Genomic DNA, 16,803 nt, shown 5'->3' on the forward strand with positions numbered 1-16,803 from the left:
TATGAATCTCATAAAACGCAAAGTCTTAGTAATAAAGCATATTTTAAATTAAAAATTACATATATTTTTTCAAGTCTATGTAATTTCCTGGAAACTTTTTCCAAGTCTTTAAAAAGATTTTCAGAGAAAAACAAACCATTTTCATGCTGGGTGATTTAGACCTCATAAAAGGTTAGCAGAATGCTGGGAACCTGATCAGTGCATGCATTTGTTTCACTGTAGGAAGCTGAGTTTTATTAAGTATATAATTCTATGTTGCAAGAGAAGCGCACGTGGCACGCAGACCTGCTGGCTGCTGTATGGCAATGTTACACGTGTGTTGATTTTGTGCTCAACCTGGAAACCTCAGAAAAATCACAAAAGGGGCTGATACCAGCTCCTCGAATTGTGAGTAAGCCGTCCCTAAGGCACTTGGTCTTTTCAGCCTGTTTGTTTAAAGTACAGAAAATTAAGGGAAACATACAAGTGATATAAAGAGCAAACATTCTGAGAAGTATTGGTGCAGTAAATGTAAAAACCAGATGAGGATGCCCTCAGATTAATCTGACAATCACTACAGCCCCCAAAGATTCCCCCCACCCAGTATTTGTGAAGGGAGGGAGAGGAGAGAGAAGAAAGAACAAGACTGGGGGTAGCAGAGGAGGTACAGGGCAGCTGGGCCAGCAGAGAGCAGGCAAGAAGCTGCCGGAGGGGAGAGGTTTGGGGGGCCAGGTGAAAAGATGAAGGCATTAAGGAGAACAAATTGAGAGTTTCAAAACAGTCGTGGGGTTGCCAAGTTCAGCATAGGAAATATAGTCAATAACAGTCTAATAAGTATTTATGGTATCAGATGGATACTGGAAATGTCAAGGGGAGCACTTCGTAAAGTATATGATTGCCTAAGCACTATGCAGTATACCTGAAACGAATATAAAATAATATTGAATGTAACTGCAATTTAAGAATTTTAAAAGTACAATAAATTAAAATTTTAAAAAAGAAGCTGATCCTTTCAGTACCCAAGGTTAATCTGGCTGTGGGAATGTTCCCCAGGACGCGGGCCTGGGGAATGGGAATGGAGAAGGCAAACACTACAGATGTTAGCATCCAAGTCAGATGGATGAATTCAAGCCCAAAGCAAAACACGAAGGGCAGAATCCAGCAGGCCTGCAGCGGGCGCTTGCAGGTGGTTGGTGCTTGTAGCTGGTGCACCAGAACGAGGCTCAGCGTCAGGCCTGTGCCAGTATTGGGCTCCTCTGTTGCTCTGTGACTTAAGGCTGACTCCAAGCAAGAGGGGTAGGGACAGGAAGACGCTCCAGCGCGTCAGAAGGCAGGGTGTTCAGGGTGCCTGCCGGGAGGCTGGGGTTCTGCACAGGTGGCAGGACCTGAGGGAAACCGAAGGGAAAACCAGAAGAACGGTAAGACTGAGGGTGGGGGCAGAAATGGAAACACTGGGGGGGCCGGGGGGCCTGGGAGGTAATGCTCAGACCTCTCCCGTCATTGAGCACTGCGGGTGAATTCTCAGGTTGGTTGCAGGCCCCACCTGTCAGTGGACCGGGCTCCAAGTCTCCTCGGTAATGTTAGTCACCGAGGACTGGTGGGCTGCCTGGAGCAGGCAGGGCTGAGGCCAGGAGGAAACAGCACCAGCCGTTCAGGGGAAACCCAGAGCGCTCACTCCTTCCATACAGCCTCAGGAGATCTTTCTGTTTAGTTTGTGTTTTGTTCTGTCTTGTTCTTGTCACTCTGTTTTGTTAGTATTTGTCCCCAGATATTAGCAGTGATTATGTATAGTCATTTTAACACCATAAGAAAAGCCCTAGCAACTAAAATGGCAGAGCAGAGATTCTCTTTCTTCGAGTGGCTTTGCAAACATGGAAATTTACCTAGCATTGAATTCATTTGTTCAGTTCCAAGGTGACCTTCTTTCTTTCAATGTTTAATTTCTGCTGAACAGTAAAGCAAGAAAAACTGTCTTTATATTCATATATTTTGAATGAGGACCATTTTCCCTTCCTAAAGAACAGGTGGCTATCACTCTATCCTGGGGAACTGGTATGCAAGATAGCTAGGGAGGGTGACCAGGGAGTCATCACAGAGCCGTGAGATGTGACATTTCTACAGTGTTTTCTCTGAACCGTGCACTCTACGTGCAGAGCGACTGAGAAAATGAGATGTTCGCAAAGTGTATCCTCTTAAGGCAGAAATAGTCAGATGACTGGAGACTGTTCTATGAGCAGCCAGCACAGGTGATGCTGTATTGTATTGATGTAAATTAACTTTCTAGGATATATTTCTAAGTCTAATATGTTCAGATAGTATGTGTATGTATGTGTATATATTTCTTTTTTCAGATAGAATTGCATATTTGTTTTAATTCCTTCAAAAACCCATCTCACAATGACTATAAAGAAATGGGGGCAAAAGCCACAAGAGTGAAAAGCAGCTCATAAGCAGATGTGAAGTTTCAATAAATATATGGAAGGTCAAAAAAACAAAAGAAGTATTTGTTCAGATAAAGAGAAGAAAACTATAGCTTAGGATACAGGAAGTTTAGGGTTTAACCTAGAAGAATCCCGGACTCTCAGAAAGTTTAGGAATAAGAAAGGCCATATGTGACTTGAGGGTTTTCTACTCAATGTGCTAGAGAACCCTGACATCTCAGTCTTTCTTTGTCAGGTTCATTTCTTACTGGGTATTTCTGATCAGGGTTTAGGACTCCTCAAGGCCTGAATCCTGGATCCTGGCTACTTGCATCCTGGGCCTCAACTATCTTCACAATATGGATTCAAAATTAAACCAAATCAAGAACTCTCTAGTACACTCAAAAGAACTTCACGAAAACTTATGTTCAAGAAACAAGAACAGGATACTACGAAAAATGAGCCCTCGGGAAATGGGAAGAAGCATTGGCATTTAAAAATATGACTGTTTAGGAATTTTTTTTTTAATGGTAATAAATCAAAAAGAGAAAGAGGAAGGGAAGCTCTTCTCTACTGATAAATGGCATCTAATAAAAGAAGAAAGGATAATAATATTAGAAAATCCCTGTTTTCCTGCATATGATATAATTCTTGATTCAGGTCAAAGATCATCAATGGCTATTAGAATCATTTAGTACCATTTTATCAAGTAACTGAAGATTAAAATAGGGCCAATATATCTTCCCACAGATCATTTACTAATTGAAAGAAGAAAAAGTCCTCTGTAATGGAAAGGATGACAATTACTTTCTATATAAAATGATCATAAGTCACACCATGAATAGAGAAATAACCTGACATTGTGGGTCTCCTGATAACATTAAAAATGAAAACCACACCTCACCAATGAAATATTATTGCCCAGAATGTTTAGTTTTTATCAAGGCTCTAATCCTGTGCTCTACAATGTTAGACACTAGACACATGTAACTATTCATGAATTTTGGCTAGTCCACATTAACATGTGTTATAACTATGTACACCAGATTTGATTTCATAGATATAGTACTTTAAATAAAAAGGTAAAATATATTAACACATTTATTTATTTATTTAAATATATCTTTATTGATTTCAGAGAGAGGAAGGGAGAGGGAGAGAGAGATAGAAACATCAATGATGAGAGAGTCATTGATCGGCTGCCTCCTGCACGCCCCTTTCTGTGGATCGAGCCCACAACCTGGGCATGTGCCCTGACCAGGAATCGAACCCCGATATCCTGGATCCTAGGTCAACGCTCAACGGCTGAGCCACTCCCAGATGGGCAACACTTTTATTTTTAACTCTCACCTGAGGATACTTTTTTCATTGCTTTTCAGAGATAGTAGAAGGGAGGGAGGGAGAGAGAGACAATCACGTTAGAGAGATACATCATTGGTTGCCTCCTGTATGCTCTCCAACAGGGCCAGGGATCGAGCCTGCAACTGAGGTACATGCCGTTGACCACAATCGAACCCAGACCCTTCAGACTGTGAGCCAACACTCTAACCAATGAGCAAAACTGGCTTGGACAACACTTTTATTCATATTTGCTATATGGTGAAATGATGTTTTGTATATATTGGATTTAATAAAATACCTTATTAGAATAATCTCATCTTATTTTCTAATTTTTTAAAGTGGCTATTAGAATATTTAAAATTACATATATGGCCCAAATTATTAGATTTTGTTTGTTTTTGTTTGTTTTTTGAACAGTACTGTTGTAGATCCTAGTTTACAAAAATACAGGTCACGGAGAATCAAGTTAATGACCCAAGAGGCAGCAATTAAGCAAGTCCATGTTGTAGAATAGTCTCCCTTACAACTGTCCTAAACTAATCAGAAATAAAATGTCAAGGGGGAAAAAGCTGAGGAAACTGTTTTAAACTGAGAGTGAAGAGATATAACAGGAAAGGCAATGTGAACATAAATTAGATTGGATGGAGTTCAGAAGAGGGATGAAAAAACCCCACCAATGGCTATAAACCTTTTCCTGGGAATGAGTAGAACAATTTGAATATAAAATAGACATTACACGATGTTACAGAATTATTACTACTTAAGCAAGACAATGCTACCATGTGGTTATGTAGGAGATTGTACTTATCCTTAGGAGATGCATGCGGAATGACTTTGCAATGACGGCTCTACATCTTACTTTCAAATGTTTGAGCATAAATGTGAGAAAGAGATCAAGGAAATTGGAAAAAAAATATTAAAAATTGAATCTAGATAAAGGATGGCACTATTTCTTTTTTTTTTAACACATAAAAGTTTTCTTATATATTTTTTTTCTTCAGCATGCCACTGAAGACCCTGGTGTGGCCACTGGCTGAAGCCCTGCCGGTGTTACCTGTATTGCAAGAACAAGCAGTACCCAGTCTCACTTCTGCCAGGTGTCCTGCTGCCAAGATTCGCATCTTTGACCTGGAGCAGAAGAAGGCAAAAGTGGACAAGTTCCTATCTGTGCAACAAGTGCCATCTGGTGAAAGGCTGTGGCATCTTACAGATGGCTTTCACACAGGAGCTGTTCCACACCTTCCACATCAACAGGATGCTGTCCTGTCTGTGCTGGGGTGACAGCCTCCAGGCACGGGTGAGGGGTCCCGCCTTTGGGAATCCCCAGGGCACAGTGGCCTTACCATCCTGTCCATTGGTGCCAAGCTATAGAACAAGGAGCACGAGACTTAGGCCCCCCGCAGAGCCGAGTTCAAGTCCCCTGGCCACCAAAAGATCCACATCTTCAAGAAGTGGGGCTTGACTAAGTGTAATGCGGACCAGTTTGAAGACTGGGTGGCTGAAAAGCAGCTCATTCTGGAAGACTGTGAGGTCAAATACGCCCCTAATCACGGTCCCCTGGACGAATGCGGGCCCTGCACTCATGAGAGCCTCGCCCTCCCATAACTGCACATCCCCCAGTAAATCCTACTTCCTGTCCATAAGAAATTTTTTTTTTCTTGCTAGAAAGTCAAAGTTTCCAAAGTTCAATGCAAAAGGGATGTCATTATCTGTTCCTCTCTGTATACTATTTTCTTCCACATGTATTTTTTACATTGATTAAAAAAAGAACACAATATATAAATGTATAATATCAAATAATACAGGGGCGGACAAATGTAGGTTTACAGTTGTATGTAAAACAGTTTATTCTTGTATTATTATTTACTAATTACTTTATTATTTGTGTTACAACTGTAAACCTACTTTTGCCCACCCCTGTATAAATCTTTGAGAAACTTCCACTAGAAAAAGAGTAATTATACCTGTATGCACTGATACTGATTCAGTTCCTTTCTTTCTCTCTGTTATTTGTGGGGTGTCCTCTGTGTCCCCACCAGTTGCCAGTGGAAGTGGGCTTGTTGGGGCACAATAAGAATTTCCTGAGGCCCCCAAAGGGAAATGAGCTACCGTGGAAAGTTTTGTTTCTGTGGAATTAAACCCCTTGAGTTCCCAAGGTCCCATCTCCCTCTGTCCCACCAGGGAAAAAGCCCCTGCTTGTCTTCAGCAAGGCCAGGATCAAGGCCACTGCCCAGGTTTCCGCTGCATGTTTGCACGGCTCGGTCCCGCCCAGCATCAGGCTAGGCTGGCTCGTGTTCCCAGGGCAGACCGTTGCATGGGGGGCTGCGGGGCTGTGGGCCCTGCAGTTCTAGGGCCACATGCTGTGGAAGGAGCTGGGGCGGGTGCAGGGAAGGAGTGAAGCCAGAGCAACAGGAGAGAGAGGATTCCTCTGTCTGGGGATTAAGTTTTCCCCAATCTTCACAGGCTTGCAGTGGCTCCGCCGGCTCTGGCCAATGATCTTTGTCCCCAGGTTAGACTGACAGACAAATACCTTCCCTAGTCACCCCAACTTTGTGGCGCATGTGTCCATCTTTCCTTTTTTGGGACCCCTTCCCTCAGTGATCTGCAGGGAAGGGAAGGGCCTGGTGGTTCCCTGGGGAGTGTGAAGTTGCAGCTTCCTAGTGAAGCTGCCCAGATGCCCATGCTGATAATGTCTGGCCTTCCCTTTGCTCCCTTCCTATTATTAATATTAATAACTAGCTGATTACAGTGGTAACACCATCAGTGTCCATTTATAAATAAAACACCAGATGCAAAATGGTGGTGATTACACCAGTCAGCATTCCATCAGTGTTATTATCTCTGTAATTTTTACTCACTTAAACAAAAAATAGTTGAATAAAATTGTATCGGATTCTAACGTAGATATTCATTGTAATTAAAACATCAAATTATGAAAAGAAAAATTATTTGTATCCTCACTTATAGATTTCCCCTTCAGCTAGGCATCTCTATAGCTTTTTAGCAACTTTGTGGAACTATGTTTTAATGCTATGTATCATTTTTTTAATTTGATTTGAAATTTATGCTCTCCTCTGTCTTTTTAGTAATAGAATTAATAATCTAGCAGTTTAAGTGCAGATCTAACATAAAGAAGATGCTAAAATAGAATCCTAGTCATCTCAAAAAAGTTGCAAATATGTGTGACATTTGTTACAAGTGATATAAAGTAGACTTTCACAAAATGTATTAGTAATCAAGTTGGAATTCAGGGAGCATATAAAAATTAATTTCAGTAGACAACATTTGCATAATTTTAACTATAAATGAAAATACTAGATAGCCACTTAACTTAAAAAATGAGTACTGTTGTTATGTGGAAAATGTGTTAAAGAACACACGTTTTTCTTTGTTCCTATTCATCAGTTTTGACAATGGAAACTTCATGGGTGTTAAGGTGCTTGTACTTCTATTTAAATAGGCAACACAGCAAACTAACCCTTATTTTACCCCTTTTTAGACCCTGAACTTCTGCAGTCTCAGCCACCATTGATTAATGAGGATCTCAAAAAGCAGAACTTAGAAATTAGCACATGGAGTAAGTTAATGAAACAGGACTGAAAAATGTTCATGTTAAAACTAACACAAAAGGAGAAAGAAAGACAGAAAAAAATAAGAAGAATAGTACAGGTAATTTTGTTGCTTTTCTGAACAGAAACATTTGTTGTAAAGTGTGTGCCTTATATGGTGATATTGTATTGCAGGTTTCTCTAACTATTGGTTCTAATATACATTTTGCAAGAATCTGACTATAATTCTGATATTAAAATTAGTTTGTTAAATACAAAAAATAAATTACTATCCGGCAAATGTGAGACAAGATCTTGAAAACATGGTTAATAAAAAGTATTTCATTCAAATAACTACTTTGACAATGTATTGATATTTGAAAATCACAGCCATAATATGGCTTAATGTCTCAGTTTTACAATTAAGTTTATTTTATGTAATATAGGAGAATTTGTTTTTCACATTTATGAAATTTATAAAGTAAAAATTATAGCATAAATCGATACGTATAACACTTTTAGGCATTTTAGTTTTGATGTACATTACCAGAAAAGTCCTCTAGATGGCAGTGTTTACCACAGTTAGAAATTATTTTAGAACTACTTTAAGTTTTAAAATGATTCTCAAATACTCCAAGTAGTGTATAGTTAAAAATTCATTTTCTAGTATTCAATATTTTTTCAGCATTTTTCTGGATATATAGTTAACCTAATTCAGGAAGGTTTTGCTAACTTGCTAAGTTATTATTGCAATATAATTTGTGGATTTCCAAGAATCATTAAGTTGACCCAGAAACTTTAGAATAAACATATATGTGATTTATATCCTTTGTAGGAAATAAAATGTTATTGAGACTATGGTAACAAGAATAAAAAAAAACTTAGATAAATCACATTTCTTCCTTTGTTTAAGTTTGTATATAACCATAGATTTTAAAGAAGTTATAGATGCTTTGTTGATTTATAAGCAAGGGGGGTTTACATCTCCTATTTCAAATAGTTGTAGTTTTAATTTTTTGACCTGATGAACAACCCAAATAAGTCATAGAATGTGTAACAGAATCTAGGGGAATCGTATTTTGTCAGAGAAATTGTGGGTTGGGTAAATTTTTTAATAATTATGAAATAAAAGAAATGATAATAAAGGTATCATATAAAATCAACTTCTATAATGGATATAGATTACATGTTAGTATAAAGCTAATAAAAATGCCTCATATATTCATTAAAGAATCACAGTTTCTGAAAATAAAGATGGACAAAAATGGCCACAATTAGGCTCAATGCTTGGTTTATAGATTTGCTGTGCCTTCTATAAAAATAGAAAATTTGTCACAAAGATTTGGAAGAGAAATTTATGTATGCAGATTTCAGCAGCATAATTTGTAACATTTTGTCTGTTTTTCTATAGGTCATCAAGTGAACTCTAATGATATCTTAATTTTTGATATGGCTATTTACAGACTTAATAGATATAAATCTGCTTAAATAAATCATAACATATAAAATACAAATACTATTCATCCGAAGCAAGGTTCTTCAACTTTGGCACTACCACCACTTTGAGCCAGAAAATGTGCGTGCGTGTGTGTGTGTGTGTGTGTGTGTGTGTGTGTGCATGTGTGTGTGTGTGTGTGTGTTGGGGAAAGAGGAGTGGGGGAGGGGCAGCTGTTCTGCACATTATACAATATTTAGCATCATCCTGGCCTCCACCCCGCTATATGCCAGTAGCAACACCAACCTTTCCACCCACGTTCCAGCTGTGACAATCAACATGTCTCCGGACATTGCCAAATGTCACGTAAGGGGCAAAATCACCCTGCATTGAAAAGCATGGATGTAAAAATTTGACTATCTTCGCTCTTCCATTGTCTCCTACAATTATAAAATGCCAGTCATGCTATTCCAGTCCACAGGCTAGCCTTTCAGTGTATTAACTAACCAGGAATAGACAGGGTCAAACAAAATTACCACATTCCTATTAGTTAGGCCTCTTTTGTGCAGACAGTAGCTATTCTAAAGGCTCCTCGCTTGGCTTTTAAGCAACAGTGGTAGGTATATAACTGGACACCAACGATGAACTGGAACCAGATCTTTAACTGTCACGGGGGCTCTCTGTCTCCGATTCCTTCTGTGCATCACCTTCATTTTTCTTATTCTCTCTCCCTCTGCTTTAATTTGTTTTCCTGGTTTACTTAATGAAAAACTTCTGTTTCTAATTACTCCTGAGTATATATCACCTCCTGTTCACAGAACAATGGGATGGGTCTTGGAGTATCTTGAGTACAGATGAGGGGGTTCCTTGGCCCATCTTGAACCCAGTATCTTCGTAAACGTAACCAGATGTTGGCAGGATGGGATGGACCCAGTGATTTCTGGCAGGGTGGGAGGAGGCACACTGTGTGAAGATAGCTGCTTTGCTCACCACGTGGATGGAATTTAGGGAGAAACATGTCCCCGAAAGGAGGAACTGTGGGCTTTGGAGAGGACTGACTCATAGGTGCTCAGGCGTGTGCTTGGTCACCTCCTTGTTGACGCCTTGTATGCTCCTCAGGGCCCTGGTGCCCTCACACTGCTTAGCAAGGGCCCCGAGTCCTCCTGGTCTGTTCCATGCAGTGCTGCCCTCCCCAGAAGGGTGCCAGGCTCCACATGGACATCTTCCTCACGTCCAGTCCAAAGTAAAACTAAAGTTTATCTCAAGATATCTATGTCTGTGAGAGAGAAAATGAACTAAACCAAGTTAATATATGAGTGATGGGTACATTCCTTGAGTCTCTGAGCTACACTTGCATCAAAAGAATGTTTGGTAATAGAATTCACCCATGCATGGTAAAAGGTAGGTATAATCCTTTCTTTCTCCAGTTTTCTCTTCTGTATGCTCTCCTGTGTGCCCTGACACTTCATATCTAAGGTGCCTTTTAGGTCCTTGCTACTTAAAGCCTGGCCAACAGGTCAGGACCCCTGGGGGACTTGGTTGAAATGCTACCACCCCAGAAATAATTTTCAGAACCTGCATTTTAATTTAACAAGGTATCTGGGCAATTTGTATTCTAATTAAAATTTGAGAAACACAGAATCAGTTTAAGTTTGTTGTTATTTAAGTCACAAAAATGTCAATTTTAGTATATTATTAGGCTTACAATCATAAACTCAATAAACACTCTAGAACAATATGAAGATAAACACAACAAAATTGTTAGTATTTTATTTATGCATATTATCAAAAAGTTGCTATTGAGTATTCAAAATATTAAGACTAATGTAATAAGCAAGTTATTTAAAATCTAAAATATAAATGAGAGATATTATGATAAGAATTAGCAAAGGAGGAAGTACTCTCAGGATAATACGCCTCTATGTAAAAAATAAACAATAAAACAAAAAAAACACACTAAGAGGCCTCAGCTGATTTATGCATAAGATATACAGGGTGAGGCAAAAGTATGTTTATAGCTGTTTGTATAGAAAATAATACAACAATTAATAAAAATACAAGAATAAACTCTGTGCTTCAACTACTCACAACTGTAAACCTACTTTTGCCTTACCCTGTAGATATTAAATGTCTCTGTGCTGAGAATATAGGAGGCTTTTAAAAATATAGTAGGTGTTTTAACATAGTATGTTTTTATTAGATTTTTGAGTGACCTAATGAATAAATTTATGATACTAAATTTCCCCTTTAGTGTTTTATAATCATTTCGTATAAGTTTCACTTTCCACTCTTTTCTACTAATTGTGGTGTGTACCTGAAGTGCAGCCTGGTCTTTAGGATCTATTTATCTGTTCTAATATTCCCAAAAGTCAGCCTATTTCCACAGTGAGGGACTGATATTACTGGAAAATCATCCCATTATTTCAGCATAGCCTTTAAGAAGATGCCTGCATTGCTATGGCTCTTTCTTCTAGAAACTAGACTGATAAGTCTGCAATTAGGCCACAGACATACTGATTCTGCACTCAAGCAGGGGTGCTTATTTACTCTCCGAATCAATACATGGCATGAATATTTTGGTGACATAAAGAAATGTTTATAATCTCTTGAAATTGTAAGAAGTATTTATTGCTTTCTTTTATTTCACAAGTGACATTTTTCCAAGGAAAGGTTTTCTAGTTAGGCTTAGCTTATAAACTCAACATACAATGTTTCTTATAACTTCTATTTTTAAAAATACTTGTCTCTTATGATGTGTCCCGGCTTACTTTAAAACAGATCGACTTTTTTCCATATAGCCAAGAAGGTTCTTTGAGGTTTTTTATCCTTTATGGAAATTTCACTGATCTGTGTGTGTCTAGAGCACAGTAAATTCACAGGCATAGGATTGAAAAGATGATGCGTATTTTAGAAACTTTTAAAGGATTGTGTGAATGTAGACTACAGAATAATATTTAAGAAAAATATAGTAAAGAATTACGTATATACATACACAATTTTTGTAAGTAGAGTGGTATTGACTTAAATCCCAGACAAAGCATGCCAGTGTCTTTTAAAGGCTGAGCAATCCCTATCGCTATTACTTGGGAGTTATCAGTGATCTGGAATTAAGCCAGGGCTGCAGGAGTCAATGGAATACGCGTAGTCTCCCTGACTCATCCTAATTCAATTAGAGGGGGACTGTGGGTTGAATTTGGTTCCTGAGAGGAGACTATACGAGAAAAATGAGGCTTATCCATTCTGCCCTATATTAGTAAGTCTATTTATGTGCATATTATGTAACAAGTTGGGCTCTTAGAAGAATATCATGTGAGTTTATTAAAAAAAGAAAAAGGGCAGAAAATATAGGTATGCAGAAGTGGGAGAGAAGACTAAGGAAAGAAAGTTACTAGAATGATGTTTCAGGTACTCTGAAGTTCTATTTCCATGAGAATGTACTAAAAGAGAATAAAGAAAAAACTTGTAAGATATTTATTTTAAATTGAGAATGTTCTAATAGCTAAGAAACTCATTTTCCCAATTACCTTGGGCCAGTGCTATAGTGCGTGAAATGTATTCTTGTCTCAACATCTCTCTTTCTATTTTTAAGGGTAAATAGAGGTGCTTCTGAATAATGTGCATGTTATTTCTGCATTTGGGAGTGTTGATTTTATATAAATATGAATTAAATAGATCATACTTGATATTCTAATCTAACAGTTTTTCCCTGCAGAAAATAAATATCCCACAGACAAGAAATAGAAAGTTTTATATGTTACATTTCACTTAAAATTATGACTTTAAAGTGATCAAATTATTTAAGGTTAAACATATTTATTCTCTCTTTACTATCTTAAAATAGCTGTTCCATGTTTTCTGAGTAACTACTTGAGCCCTACCTGTGATAGGGAAATCATTTGTTGTAAAAGCTATGTCTCAATATAACCAGAAATCTTAAAAAACAATAAGGAAATATGAAAATTCAGTGTTTTCTTTGTTTATATGGTAACCATGATAAAGTAGTGGCACTTGAAAATGTCAGTTTATGTTGTAATAACTGAGTTACAAGCCTGACATCTATAATCATTGTCAGTCATAAAAATATAGCAAATTGAGATAAATTTAGTTCAGCTATTCAAAGATAATGCAGTTTCTTGTCACGTGCTTTCCTTTGTGACTGACTTGATTACTTTGGACTAAGTCTCCTTAAAAAATAAGAAAGAAAAAACATATTCAAAGGAAAGAGCTAAGAGTAAAACAAAATAATTATTCAAGTACCTTACTACATTTTGCCAGTTTGTACAGTCTTAAAAGGTGTTAATTTTTGTGGTGTTAACAATCTGGATTGTCATTTTCTAAACAGTGATAATACAAATAACCCTTTGGATTTTTAACATAATTTGTCCCCGGAAGTACAGTACAATAGTCTAGACTCCTGTGAAATGAGATACCTGCTGTGGCTTGAGCCCCTGTGATTGATTGATTAATGTCTGTTAGACACAATAAGACATCTGGATTAAAGGAACTTTAGAAGTACAAGTCACAATAGTATTTTATTTTAAATTTTGATTGTAATACAGAACTAGTATATTAGAGTTGAACACTTTACTAGTCTTAAAATCCTTGAGGAGGTCATTTGATCATTGCAAATACCACAGTCTGTAACTTTCATGCAAAATGTAACTTAAATAAATAAGCCTTTACAGTCTCTGTGTGAAATATAATTTTTAAATGCTGACTGAAAACTAGAAAGTCATAGATGAAAATCCAATTAACAAACCAAACTGCTTGATAATCTAAGTTATTAAATGCCATTACATGGAAATTGTTTAAATATATAAACAAAATGTTAAATTTTGCAATATAGTGTTATTAACTCATCTTTTTCTGTATAAATCTGTAATAGTCTTCTAGTCTTCAGTTAGCTGATCTAAGGTGACTCAGCTTCACAATATCCAGTGACCTATATAACCAGCAGGGAACACTAAAGCAGTTTTACTACAGCCCAGATGGCATAATTCCTAAATTATATACTAACCAGGTACAACATGTGAGACTATAATAATTCCTTGCTGTAGAAACATGCAATGCCAAAGATAAATAAGGGTTAATTAATGAGATCTAACTGGAAGCCTAATACATATACTGGAAGATCTATATCGGAAGTCCTGTAATTGTAAATCAAATATTTATTCAACTCACTGAAGAAAAAAGTGATTAAAATGCATCAAAACCAATTGATATTCTTCTACAAAAACTAGAATTGATGTATAATATCATTTCCCTAATTCATAATTATGTAGGTATAACTTTAAAAAAATAAAGTGCAAGAGGTGGATTGCGAGCGGCTCTCATTATGGAAACGCTTTAGACAGCGTCCTGGGCAGAAGCCTCACGTTATGATAGCAGAGGGTTAGAAATATGACCCTTTATATTTAATTTTCTTCCTGAATATTAATAAGATCTTTAATAACAGTTCTCGTTCTGGAGTTTAGCAGTTGGAATAGAAGAGGGCAAACAATAAGCTTCAACTCTTCTAGCTTTAAGAGACAAAACTAGTATGATTAAAGAATACCAATAATTTAGATATGCCAAATAAACACCTAAACGATAGAACGCACTGAAGTCAGTAGCTCTGTTTCTATATTATCGTCGACCTCCTTTGAAGAGTCTAGACGGACCTAATTTGGGGGCTCTGACCTGTGGTTTCTGTTCATTGAAGTCTCATGGTCATAAATTTAATCATGTGATTTTTTCTCTCCTCAACCTTCATCTGTGTTCATACTAAGATTTCACTTATGAGCACAGGGCAATAACGGGTTCTGGCTACTAGTAAAGCTACCCCTCAGCAAACAGAAATAATTCTGCTTAGTAATAATGTTAACTAAGTATTGCTAAGTTATGTGTTGCGACGGCAACGTGACTGTGAAATGATGGTAGTATGTTTAGAATGAGAGATGACTGTGATGCCTATGAAGTGACCTGGAAAGTGGCTGCGCTACAATGTTTATTGTAAATGTATCAGAATGATGGTTCATTTATTATTTTAAACAAGTGCAGAGCACAAAATAGGTGACAGCTGGAACAATGCACTGGCTCTAATTGTAGATTTTGTGAATGGCAAAATGATCATTCACAGAGTTAAGGTAAAAGAATGGTCTTTTGGTTCACTCCTAATATTGTATGAGGTGATATTTTTCTTTCTAATTTTAGATTCTTAAGCAGTCCTTTTAATTCTTAAATTTTGTATACTCTCATCATACAAAATACTACTAGTATGAGAGGCTTTTTTGGCTATTTAAAACCAGTATCAATCTATTGCCTTTAAGAAATCTGTTTTGTATTTCACATATAAGAGATGAGCCTATTTTAGTGCACTTTAGTCACTGCACCCTTGCGATGAACACTGACCTCAGGAAAAGTTCGAATTAAGAAGAACTCACATCGTCAGAGAGGTGGGGGAATTGTAATGTCAAAAGAGTTGGTTAAATAGTGAAATTACTTATGCAATATTTAAGTTTGGTGGGTTTGCTTGGTGATAATATTTTTACTTATAACTTAAGTATCTAAAAACAAGTGTTCATGTTTTAAGAGAAAACCACTGAATTAAAAAATAAGAGATATCTGTGTACATCCCATCATAGTGCGGAGCTGTGCGAAGAGCCATCGGTGCGTCCACAGCTCAGTGCAGAACCGCAGCACGGAAATTTCAAATAAATGCCCCTCATTCTCCCTGTAAGTTAGAGCCAGTTATTCAACCACACATTAAGACCTTCTCAGACAACCTTTACAGGTCATTAAAACAAAACACAAAAACCAAAATTTTTGTTCCGAGTGAACTGTTGTTATTAAAGCCTCAAACTTTACTATGTATCTAACGTTGTAGGAACCCCCCCCCCCACCCCCATGCAAACCTTCGCGGGTTACTGATTTCAAAAGACCAATCATCCACAGAGAGAGTCTGGGTTTCGGGGCCACTATTTAAGGAATAGGGTTAATCCTTTCGGGAGTCATTCCACCCTGCACCGGCATGAACACTGAGAAACGTGCGCGAGTGTCCGCTACAAACACGAGGCAGAGAAATGAACCGCGCAGGGAACGACGAGCATTACGTGTCAGGTTGGAATCAGCAGAAAGTGCCGGGGAAAGGAGGCGTTCCGCAGCTCGGGGAAGCGGCTGCGCGGGGCTCCTTGCAGCCTGTCGCGGGCAAAGTTTGCAGCTGGGCGCGCGGGCGGGCGGGCGAGCTCGGGTTCGCAGGCTGCGGGCGCGGCGGCGGGAGCGCACGGACGGCCCGCTCGGCTCGCGGCTCCGGCGCGCGGGACCTGGCGCCGCGCCGCAGGCCGGCCAGCGCCGCCCGGACCCCGGAGGCCGCCGCCGTCCCCTTCCCCGGCAGCTCCCGTCGCCCCGCAGGCCGGCCGCGCTCCACTCGATCTGCCTTCCGCTCTCCGCCGAGACTCCACGTTCCCGCCCCGACCTTCCGCGCCCGCCCTCCCCGCCGAGTCCCCGCCGGCAGAAGCTCCGCGTCGCAGCCCCCGGCGTGCGGTCGGTGGAACGCGCTCCCGGGGTCTGCCGGCTCCTACCCCCTTCCGAGGGGCGACCCTACCCCGGGTGAACTCCCCCATCTTTGCACCTTGGCCCCTCCGTTCAGAAAAGGGAAGCGAGAGAGGTTCGCGGGGAGAGGAGCGCCCTGGGCGTCCGCAACCCGCCCGCCGCGGTGCCCGAGGCTCCCGGGACCCGCGCCCGCCCGCGCGCCCGCCCGCCCCCCGCAGCGCCCCTCCTCGCCCGCCCGCACTCGGCCGTCCGCCGCCAGCACCGCCCGCGCCGCCCCGGGAGCGCCGGCGCTTCCCCGCCGGGCCGGACCTGCTGGGCATGCTCAGTGCGCCGCCCGGCCCCAGCTCTCCCGGGGCCGGGATCGGCTCTCCGCGTTTTCCCGACTGCCGAGGGGGCGCCGAGGAGGGGCGGCGGGGAGACCGTCAGCGCCCGGCTCCGCGCCCCTCCCTCGCGTCCGGCCGCCGCGCCGCAAGATGCGGGCCAATCAGCGGCCGGGGGCGGGGCCTCGGCCGTCACGCCCTCCCTCTGGGCTTATTGAGAGTTATATCAA

General features: G+C 39.9%; 1 pseudogene; it reads left to right on the forward strand.

Annotated features, from left to right (window-relative positions):
* The first annotated feature begins 252 nt into the window (after positions 1-252).
* Positions 253-5,326, forward strand: LOC148093689 (large ribosomal subunit protein uL16-like; annotated as a pseudogene).
* The last annotated feature ends 11,477 nt before the right edge of the window (positions 5,327-16,803 follow it).

Source organism: Miniopterus natalensis, chromosome 2 (assembly GCF_054644295.1).
Source record: "Miniopterus natalensis isolate mMinNat1 chromosome 2, mMinNat1.hap1, whole genome shotgun sequence".
Lineage (NCBI taxonomy): Eukaryota > Metazoa > Chordata > Mammalia > Chiroptera > Miniopteridae > Miniopterus > Miniopterus natalensis.